Below are 11219 nucleotides of genomic sequence, written 5' to 3' on the forward strand. Positions count from 1 at the left end.
GGAGCTCCCCCCTATCAGGCACAGAGCAGGGCCGATCAGGGGGTTGAGGCGCCTTCCCCTGTCACGAACAGAGCAGGGCGGATAGGGAGGTTGTGGCCCCGCCCCCTGTCACACAACCGCAGGGCAATCGGGGTTTGGTCGCTGCCCCCCGTCAAGCTGCTCCAGGGGCCAGGAGGCCTTACTGCTCAGCTGATCCCGGTGCTAGGAGGCCTCGCGGCTCCTCTGATCCCGGTGCTGGGAGGCCTCGCGGCTCCACTTGACACCGGGGCAGTGAGGCCTCGCTGCTCAACTGATCCCGGTGCCAGGCCTCGCGGCTCCGCTGATCCCGGTGCTGGGAGGCATATTACCCTTTTACTATATAGTATAGAGGCCTGGTGCACGGGTGGGGGCCAGCTGGTTTGCCCTGAAGGGTGTCCCGGATCAGGGTGGGGGTCCCGCTTGGGTGCCTGGCCAGCCTGGATGAGGGGATGATGGCTGTTTGCAGCTGGTCACACCCCCTTCAGGGTGGGGGTCCCCACTGGGGTGCCTGGCCAGTCTGGATGAGGGGCTGAGGGCCGTTTTCAGGCTGGCGGGTGACTGAAGCTTCCAACCTCTCCTTTTTTTCTTTTTTCTTTTTTATTCTGGTATTTATTTACCTTCTATGGCTGTCACTGGAACTGAGAGCCGACTTTAGCTCTGAGGCCTGGCTGCAGCTCTGAGACCTCGGCTGCTGAAAGCAGGGATCTGGGTTTGTTCTATAATTGAAACAATGTTGCGGTCCTGCTGGCTGAAGCCTGGCTGGCAGAAAGCAGGTTTCTGGGCAATGTTTAGCTTCTATATTTGCAACATTGTTTCTTAGACTGCAGCTCAGAGCCCAGCAGTGGCAGGCGGGGAACCTTGGCTTCCTCCTTCACTGGAGCAAGCAAGCCTCCTGTTCACTTCAGCTGTCTGGCTGCCGGCTGCCATCTTGGTTGGCGGTTAATTTGCATATCGCCCTGATTAGCCAATGGGAAGCGTGTTGGAGGTACGGTTAATTACCATGTTTGTCTATTATTAGATAGGATTATATACGACTAGAGGCCTGGTGCACGAAATTCGTGCACTGGGCGGGGGTGTGTGTCCCTAGCCCAGCCTGCACACTCTTCAACCTGGGACATCCCTCTTACAATCCAGGACTGCTGGCTCCCAACCGCTCGCCTGCCTGCCTGCCTGATTGCCCCTAACCGCTTCTGCCTGCCAGCCTGATTACCTTCTAACCCAGCTGTGGGCAAACTACGGCCTGCGGGCCGGATCCGGCCCGTTTGAAATGAATAAAACTAAAAAAAAAAAGACCGTACCCTTTTATGTAATGATGTTTACTTTGAATTTATATTAGTTCACACAAACACTCCATCTATGCTTTTGTTCCGGCCCTCCGGTCCAGTTTAAGAACCCATTGTGGCCCTCGAGTCAAAAAGTTTGCCCACCCCTGTCCTAACCACTCCCCTGCCAGCCTGATCAACGCCTAAATGCCCCCCTGCCGGCCTGATTGCCCCCAAATGCCCTTTCCTGCTGGCCCGATCACCCCCAACTGCCCTCCCCTGCAGACCTGGTCGCCCCTAATTACTCTCCCCTGCAGACCTGGTTGCCCCCAAATGCCCTCCCCTGCTGGCCCAATCATCCCCAACTGCCCTTCCCTGCCAGCCCGGTTGCCCCCAACTGCCCTCCCTGCAGGCCTGGTCACCCCCAACTGCCCTCTCCTGCAAGCCTGGTTGCTCCCAACTGCCCTCCTCTGCAGGCCTGGTTGCTCCCACTGCACTCCCCTGCAGGTCTGGTCCCCCCCAACTGGCCTGGTCACCCCTAACTGCCCTTCCCTGCTAGCCTGATCGCCCACAACTGCCCTCCTCTGCCGGTCATCTTGTGTGAGGGCATTATGGTCAATTTGCATATTACCGCTTTATTATATAGGATTGTTTCTTATTTCTGGCTAAGTGATATAGTGGCCAGAGAGCATACAATATGATTTTTGCCATTTGAAACTTGTTGAGACTTGCTTCATGCTATGTGGTCAGTGTTGATGTTCTTTGTGAACGGTGACGCTGAGATGAGCTTGGCGTGCACGATTAAATTTAGAGAAGCAGAGGGCTACCGCTCGCTCAGGCAGGTAGCAAAGCCCCAAAGCTCTTTTGGCTTTTATTTGGGGAGTACAACAAGTGACAATGATTAACAGGCATGCTTATGAGATCATCTGAGCTAAGTTATACATTAAACTATTAATTTCCTATATTATACAAAGACCCTTTCCACCTGCAGCAGTGCACCCTCAAACTTTCCATGCCCTCATGGACTATTTATCACCTCAAGGAAAGTTCTGCCTCTGAACAATAAGTCTTGCTTGCAAGACTTTGTTCTGACGTGGCCCGCTTGCAGGCCCCCGCCTTTTCTTGGCAGAATGTCCTCTTCTAGTTAGCTTTATTCCGCTTGACCAGCTACAATTTCCCCCTTTTAGTTTTGCTGCAGGTTTGAATCATGACAGAGAAGATAGCAATGCTGTTTCATTATAAGGTACAGGGGTGACATATAAACCAGTATGGTTCCAATCACACTTTAACTGTAATCGCCTTTGCAGACTAACAATTTGGTCCCCTAATAAAACTACTGATTGTTCAAGATCAGCTAATTGTTCATTGATTTCACTATCAATTTTCCGTTGAGAACTCCATAACTGTTCTCAGAACAGTTAAGCCAGTCTTGAACAAAAGTAGCAGTTTGGACTGATCGCTGTAATGCCACCCCAGCTGATGCAGCAGTTGCTGTTATAGCAATTAACCCAAGAATTACAGCGATTAGCATGCCAATAAACCTTTTTGATCTCTTCAATATTCCTTCCGCAATAGATACAAGCTTTCTCTACTGTGATTAAAAGGTACAGAGTTATTTACACAAGTTAACAAGGTACAATTAAAATAAGATATTTCCCCAGTAGTTTGATTCCATTGGACTGGTCCTTTCAAGGATTAGTGGTGCTTTTAGCCACACTCAACCAGGCTTGATTACCCAATTGCAGACAATGATCACCCAGTCCCAGGCACACAGGCATTCCGGCATCTGGTTTCAAAGGCCCACGATCTTTAAAAAGTCCAGGCATCCAATTAGAGTCATTAGTTACAGGGCCTTCCATGGGCAGTCACAAGACGCTCCCCTTCCTGGCATAGGTGCTTCACCTGTCCCCATGTAGGTGGAGGGGTGTTTCGGGTGCGAGGCAATGGCACGCGAATTGTTTGTCCTCCCTGGATGGTTAGCTGCGCGAACCGGTCTTCCAGTCCCGCTTTGTCACACTTCCTCTTGCTCGCCATGCCTTAACTTGATTCTTTTATCAGGAATCCAGAACTTCTTGGTTCCTGTGGAAACATAAGCATAGCCTCGACCCCATCGTAAAAGAGTAGCCGGGCACCATTGATTAGTAGTGACATCTTGGTACATGATAGGTTGTTCTACTGGGACCTCCTTTTTATGTCCCCAATGTATCTCAGCAGCTGACACTGCATCTGTATTCAAATTTAAAAAATTTAAAGTAAATAGAGCTCTTAATAATCTTCATCGGGGAGTCTGGCCTGATACCAGCTCCTCTCCCCCTTTTTGTTTTTGCAGCATTTCCTTAAGGGTGCGATTCTGTCGTTCAATAATTGCTTGACCTGTACTGTTTCCAGGAATTCCTGTAATATATTTAATATCAAATTGTTGGAAAAAATGTTGACACTTACCTGATAAATATGCTGAGCCATTGTCAGTTTTAATGGCTCGGGGTTTGCCTATTACAGCAAAGGCTTTAATGCTGGATTTGGAATTCCAGGTTGTAAAGGTCCTATAGGCTCAATAATCTTATTAATTCGTTTTAAATCAGTAAGCATCCTCCATTTACCTGATTTTTTCTTTATAACAAAGACAGGGGAATTCCATGGACTAGAGCTGGCTTCTATATGCCCTAGTTGTATCTGTTCTTTAATAATGATTTGAAGTGCTTCTAACTTCTCTCTTGTTAGGGGCCACTGCTCTACCCATACTGGTTTAGTTGTTTTCCATTTTAATGGTAGGGCGAAGCGCTTTGGAGTGGCCCCCTTTATATATTTTGATCCTGAACACTGGTGCCAGCACCAGCTTGAAAAATCATTTGTCTATGGCCTTTCTGTAGAGAAGGTATAGTAATTGTAGCCCCCCATTGTTGTAAAAGATCTCGTCCCCACAAAGACAGGGCAATGGAGGCCACATATGGCTGTGTTTGGCCCTTTTGTCCTTCTGGCCCCTGACATTCAAGTACATTAGAGCTTTGTAAAATCTCAGCGAGGTTTACAACCTGTAAAAGTTGTATTCACCTTGTGTACCGGCCACGATTGAGGCCAGTGCAAAGTAGAAATTATAGTTACATCAGCCCCAGAATCCACCAGGCTGATAATTTTTATTCCCTCCGGGAACAAACTGTAAAAATTGAAGTCTTTGGCCTCCTAAGACTGTATGCTAAAAAACCTTTTTTCCGGTGCTACCAAATCCCCCAGTTCGCTTAACTGGTGCTGTATGCCCTATTTGTTTATAGGGAAGTAATAATAACTGTGCCATTTTTTCTCCAGCCTTTATATTTATAATATTAGAAGCAGACATTATAACTAATATTTCTCCTTCATAATCTGCATCAATAACTCCGGGGTGAATTTGTAAACCTTTAGTCGTCAGGCTACTTCTTCCTAATAGCAATCCTACTGTTTCCTTAGGTAAAGGTCCATAAAACCCAGTGGGTATTTTCTGTACCCCTTCTTTCTTCTCGTATTCTTTTTCTCGGGGCCTCGAGCTAGGCCCTGAATCTAGTTTCCCGACTGCACGGGTGTTTTGCCGTCTTTATCTTTAACAGACTGGCATTCACTGACCCAATGTTCCCCTTTTACATCTAGGGCATAATCGGGGAGCACTTTTGGCTTTCCCTTGTGAGACTTTTGCCTTCCAACAATCCTTTCTTTTATGTCCTTCTCTCCCACATTCAAAGCATTTAATAGGATGAGGAATTGCAGTTTTTAATGCATCAGCAAGAAGGTTATTATTATTTATTTATATAAGATTTAAATATTATTATTATTATAATTATTATTATATTAGTATTATTTGTATAACTTCAGAAAATGATTGGGCCAGGGTGCCGGCCTCCTCCATTTTCGACCAAGCCTTTAAGCAACAAGCTCTAATCTGTGCATAACAGCATCCTCTAACAGCACCTGTTGCTGTAGGCTACTGTGTCCCAGTTCCTGTTAGCTGGTCAAAATTACATCCAGGTGGATTTTGTTGGGCTTTAATCATCGCCACTCTCCTGGCTTCTTCCCACCACCAGGATTTAAATTGCAGATATTTCCCTGGGGCTAATACTGCCTTAGCGATAGCATTGCAATCATATGGAATTAATTAATAATCTGTATAAATTAATTCTATATTAATTAATATATAATTATATATAATAATATTATTATTAATAATGTATATAAATTAATTAATTTATAACCTGTATAAATTTATATCACTCTTAACTCTACATGTTGTACTCATGAGGGTATTGAGCATTAGCAGCTCTTTGTGTCCTCAGAAGGAGGGGTGGAGGCTCAGCCGCTAACGCCGGATTAGTGGCTAGTGCCCTTTTACTTTCATTTTTTGGCAGCAGCGCAGCCAACTCCTGAGGACTTTTATTCTCTTTCTTTCCGTTAACTTAAGGAGAGTGTAAACATCACCATCCGTCTCAGCAGAAAATGAAACATCCAGCTCTGAATCGCTGGCTGAGGCTATTCTTTCATAACCTAATTCATTCTGACAGCTAGTTTTCTGTTCCTTTCTTGACTCCCTCGGTTCTGTGACCGCACCGGGAGTGCCTCAGGGGGTAGCAATCTCTCAGGAGGGAGAGGCTCAGGGCTTAAACACCCAGCTCCTGGCGCAGCACTTCGCGACCTCAAAGGAATTTCTTCATAATCTTCAGAATCAGACTGAAAAGGCTGTAAAGCTAACATTACTAAATTAAAAATAGACCATACATCAGCCTCTATAGCATTTCCCTGTTGATGAGCCCTCCTTAATGACTTTCCAACTTGTTTCCACAACTTAAGATTTAGCTGCTGTTTTCCTTCTGGGTGAAACCAATAACAGTGCTGCTGGACTGCCTTAAACAATTTTTTAAAAGCCTCATCCTTCACTTTTACCCCTGCGCTCTTCAATAATGATCGCAAGACAGCGATATATTGACTCTGTAATGACGGGTTATTCCCCATGACTCTGCTTCTATCGCCGAAAGTTCCGTGTACTCTGCGCTGGCATCTCCCTTTCGGTCCTGCCCGATCCCAATTACTCACCTTTGGGTCCCTGTTCTGTTTGGGCGCCATTTGTTGATGTTCTTTGTGAACGGAGACGCTGAGATGAGCTTGGCGTGCAGGATGAAGTTTAGAGAAGCAGAGGGCTACCGCTCGCTCAGGCAAGTAGCAAAGCCCCCAAAGCTCTCTTGGCTTTTATTTGGGGAGCACAGCAAGTAACAATGGAGTACAGCAAGTGACAATGATTAACAGGCATGCTTATGAGATCATCTGAGCTAAGTTATACATTAAACTATTAATTTCCTATGTTATACAAAGACCCTTTCCACCTGCAGCAGTGCACCCTCCCTTAAACTTTCCATGCCCTCATGGACTATTTTTCACCTCAAGGAAAGTTCTGCCTCTGAACAATAAGTCTTGCTTGCAAGACTTTGTTCTGACGTGGCCCACTTGCAGGCCCCCGCCTTTTCTTGGCAGAATGTCCTCTTCTAGTTAGCTTTATTCCACTTGACCAGGTACAGTCAGTTTTGCTAAATGTTGTATGTGTAGTTGAAAAGAATATGCATTATTCAGTTATTAATTTCTCAGTAACTAGAGTTACTATTGAAGTCTTCTAGTTCCTCACTGATTATTTTGTCTGTTTGTTCTATGAGTTAATGAAAATTGGATTAATATACTTTTTTTAAAAATTAAATCTTTATTGTTCAGATTACATTTGTTCCTCCTTTTTTCCCCCCATAACTCCCCTCCTCCCAGTTCCCGCCTCACCCTCCGCCCTCATTCCCCACCCACTGTCCTCATCCATAGGTGCACGATTTTTGTCCAGTCTCTTCCCGCATCTCCCACTCCCCTTTCCCCCCCAAGAATAGTCAGTCCATTCCCTTTCTATGTCCCTGATTCATTATAATCACCAGTTCATTCTGTACATCAGATTATCTATTCACTTGATTCTTAGATTCACTTGTTGATAGATGCATGTTTGTTGTTCATAATTTGTATCTTTACCTTTTTCTTCTTCCTCTTCTTAAAGGATACCTTTCAGCATTTCGTATAATACTGGTTTAGTGGTGATGAACTCCTTTAGCTTTTCCTTATCTGTGAAGCTCTTTATCTGACCTTCAATTCTGAATGATAGCTTTGCTGGATAAAGTAATCTTGGTTGTAGGTTCTTGGAATTCATCACTTTGAATATTTCTTGCCATTCCCTTCTGGCCTGCAAAGTTTCTGTTGAGAAATCAGCTGACAGTCGTATGGGTATTCCCTTGTAGGTAATTGAGTCTCTTTCTCTTGCTGCTTTTAAGATTCTCTCTTTGTCTTTTGCTCTTGGCATTTTAATGATGATGTGTCTTGGTGTGGTCCTCTTTGGATTCCTTTTGTTTGGGGTTCTCTGCGCTTCTTGGACCTGTAAGTCCATTTCTTTCACCAGGTAGGGGAAGTTTTCTGTCATTATTTCTTCAAATAGGTTTTCAATATCTTGCTGTCTCTTATCTTCTGGCACCCCTATAATTCTGATATTTGTATGCTTGAAGCTGTCCCAGAGGCTCCTTACACTATCTTCGTATTTTCGGATTCTTTTTTCATTTTGCTTTTCCGGTTGGGTGTTTTTTGCTTCTTCTTATTTCAAATCTTTGACTTGATTCTTGCGCTCCTCTGGTCTGCTATTGGGTGTCTGTATAATGTTCTTTATTTCAGTCAGTGTATGCTTAATTTCTAGTTGGTTCTTTATCACAGCATCGAGGGTCTCATTAGATTTCGTGAGGCTCTCATCAAGTTTATTGGCAGCTTCTAGCACATTATTGCAAGCCCTCAAAATTGCGTTTTTTAGCTCTATATCCTCCATTTCTGTCATGTTTTTTTGTCTCCGCATTTTTTATGCTTTCTTGGTGCACCCCCTTGTGGTCCTTGTGGGCAGTCTTGTTCTAGTTAAGCCTTGATTATTGTAGTTAATACTAGAGGGATTTGACCACCAGGCCGACTGGCTGTGAGAATCACCTGTGTCTGCCGTGGGAAAACTTCTGTCCTCTGGGGAGGTGCTAATCTAGCCTTTGCCTGAGGCGATCCGGCAAATGGCTCTGTGCAGGGCTTGGGCAGGGCGGGTCACACGGGGTCAACAGGGCGGGCAGAGGGAGCAGTTATGGCTGCTCTCAGTCCTGTTCCCAGAGGCTCTGCTTCTCAGAACCCCAGCAACCGCTGCAAACCTCGGAGAGAAAGCTGCCCTCACGTTCCAACTGATGCCAGACAATCCCGCCTCTCCCGTTTGAGTCTGAGTCCCTAGAGACTCACCCGGATCTGGAGCTCAGAGTCTGAGACTCCCTCCTGATTGAAACCGACAACCGCGCCCTCAGCCACCAGCCCGCTTTGCGCACGCACCTCGGTACCTTTGTATTTTCCACACTGCGCCTCTTCTGAGCCTCGGTATGCTGTTGTCTTTCCTTCTAGTTGAAGAATCTCTCCTCAGCCAGCCTTCCTGTGGTTCTGGGTGATGTCCGTTCCGTCTTTTAGTTGTATTTTTGAAGTGGTTGTTTGCGGCAGCAGTCTCCGGTGTTTACCTATGCCGCCAATTTGGTCTCTCCTCCCACATAATCTAATATACTTTTGTGATTGTGGATATGTTATTGTCTTTTCAAATATTTCCCCTACCTTATCTCTTTTCATTCCTCCTTGGACTTCAACTACACATACATTGGACCTTCTCTTTGTATCCTTTACGTCTTTTAGCTTCTTGTCTGCATTTTCAATCTTTTTTACTGTATTATATCCTTGTTAGTTTTATAAAATCTGTTTTACAGGCTAGTAGCTTTTTATTTAGCTGTGCCTTAATACATTAAACCCATCCATTGTGTCCTTAATTGCACTTGCCAGTTCTAGAATTTCTATTTGGTTATTTTTCAACATATTATGTCAGTTTATATAATTTCTTGCTAAAAAATTCTATCTTGACTGTTATTATTTAAGCATTATACACATAGGGGTTTTTTAGTAGTCTGTTTTTTTAAAAAATATATTTTTATTTGATTTTCTTTGGGCGAGAGATAGAGAGTAGAAACCATCGATGAGAAGAGAAAACATCGATCCAGCTGCCTCCTGCACATCTTCCCACTGGGAGAGGTTCCCCGCAACCCAGGTACATGCCCTTGACCGGAATCGAACCTGGGACCACTGAGCCAAACCAGTTTCGGCAGTAGTCTGTTTTTGATAATTCCCTGATAACATGTCTTTTGGGGTCTGTTTCTATTGTCTGTTTCTTTTGAATTTTGTTTCCTTGTGTGTTCATTTACTTATTTATGCCCAGTTATTATTTTTTAAAATATATCATTATTGATTTCAGAGAGGAAGGGAGAGGGGGAGAGAGAGAAATATCAACAATGAGAATCATTGATCAGCTGCCTCCTGCATGCCCCCTACTGGGGATTGAGCCTGGGATCCTTCAGTCTGCAAGCTGATGCTCTATCCACTGAGCCAAACCCAGTTATTTTTGACTGTGCTGGACAGATTTGCCTAAATCATCAAATGCCCTCCATCTTCCAATTACATCTTTGTTGTTGTTAATCCTCACCTGAGGATATTTTTTTTTCCCATTGATTTTTAGAGAGAGTGGAAGGGAGGGAGAGAGTGAGAAACATCGATGTGAGAGACACATCGATTAGTTGCCTCCGCCGGGGATTGATCCTGCAACCCAGGCATGTGCTCTTGACCAGGATTGGAACCTGCGACCCTTCAGTGCTCAGGCCAATGCTCTAACCACCTAGGCACACCTGCCACAGAGCCCCATTATTTCTATGAGTTTTTTGTTGACGTATTACCTTGTGAGCTCTTTGATGCTTAACAATTTTAAAAACAATATTTTATCCAGCATTTTAATTAATTTTCAGCAGGTGAGTTAGTTCTTGCTGTATTCTTAGAAACACTAGTCCTGGTTGATTTTTATTTGTTGTAAACATTTTATCCCATATTCTTCACTATTTTCCTCTGCCCACAGTCTAGACTTACTTCCTTGAGGGCAGGGTCTGTGTCTTTTTAAAATATACATATATTTTTATTGATTTCAGAGAAGAAGGGAGAAGCAGAGAGAGATAGAAGCATCAATGATTGGCTGCCTCCTGCACGCCCCCCGCCCACTGGGGATTGAGCATGCAACCCCAGCATGTGCCCTGACTGGGAGTCAACCCGTGACCTCCTGGTTCATAGGTTGATGCTCAACCATTGAGCCACACCAGCTGGGCAGGGTCTGTGTCTTAATCACTGTTTTATCTTACTTAGTGTCTGGCATATGATTAGTCTTGGAAAGTGTGTACTGATCGTTTAACATAAGAGATGAGGTGGGTGGATGGGAGGGTGGGTAACCAATTGGAAAATACTCTTTGGTGATTCCCCTGATTCTCCCCACAGTTTTCCCTTTACTTGGAGAAAAGCTCCCCAGTATGGGCAGCGTCCCCCAGGTATGGTAGAGCATCTTACCCTGATAGCCTTCTTTTCACCCCCATCTTCCTGGAAACAGAAGGAACTTCAGGAACAGGGGGAGATCAGAGTCATCCAGCTGGGCTTCGACCTGGACGCCCACGGGATTGTTCTCACCGAGGACTACAGGACCAGAGTGCGTGTGGCTCGGGGCGCGGGGGCAGGCGGCTCTCCCACCACACCTCCCAGGGCACGGGCTCTGGTTGGTAGTAATAGGAGGGACAGGAAGGAGGGGGAGGAAAGTATGAGAGGTGGGACGAACTGGGCAGAAGGGGGTCTGCCTCCCACGTGCTGAGAAACGTCCCCCAGCCTCTCCTCCCTGCTTCCAGGTCCTCAAGGCCTGCGATGGCCGGTCCTACGCTGGGGCCGTGCAGAAGTTTCTGGCTTTGGTGCTTCCAGCCTGTGGGGACCTTAGCTTCCAGCAGGACCAAATGACGCAGACCTTTGGCTTCAGGGACACAGAGATCA

The sequence above is a fragment of the Myotis lucifugus genome, unplaced genomic scaffold, assembly GCF_000147115.1.
Source record: "Myotis lucifugus unplaced genomic scaffold, Myoluc2.0 scaffold_2705, whole genome shotgun sequence".
Lineage (NCBI taxonomy): Eukaryota > Metazoa > Chordata > Mammalia > Chiroptera > Vespertilionidae > Myotis > Myotis lucifugus.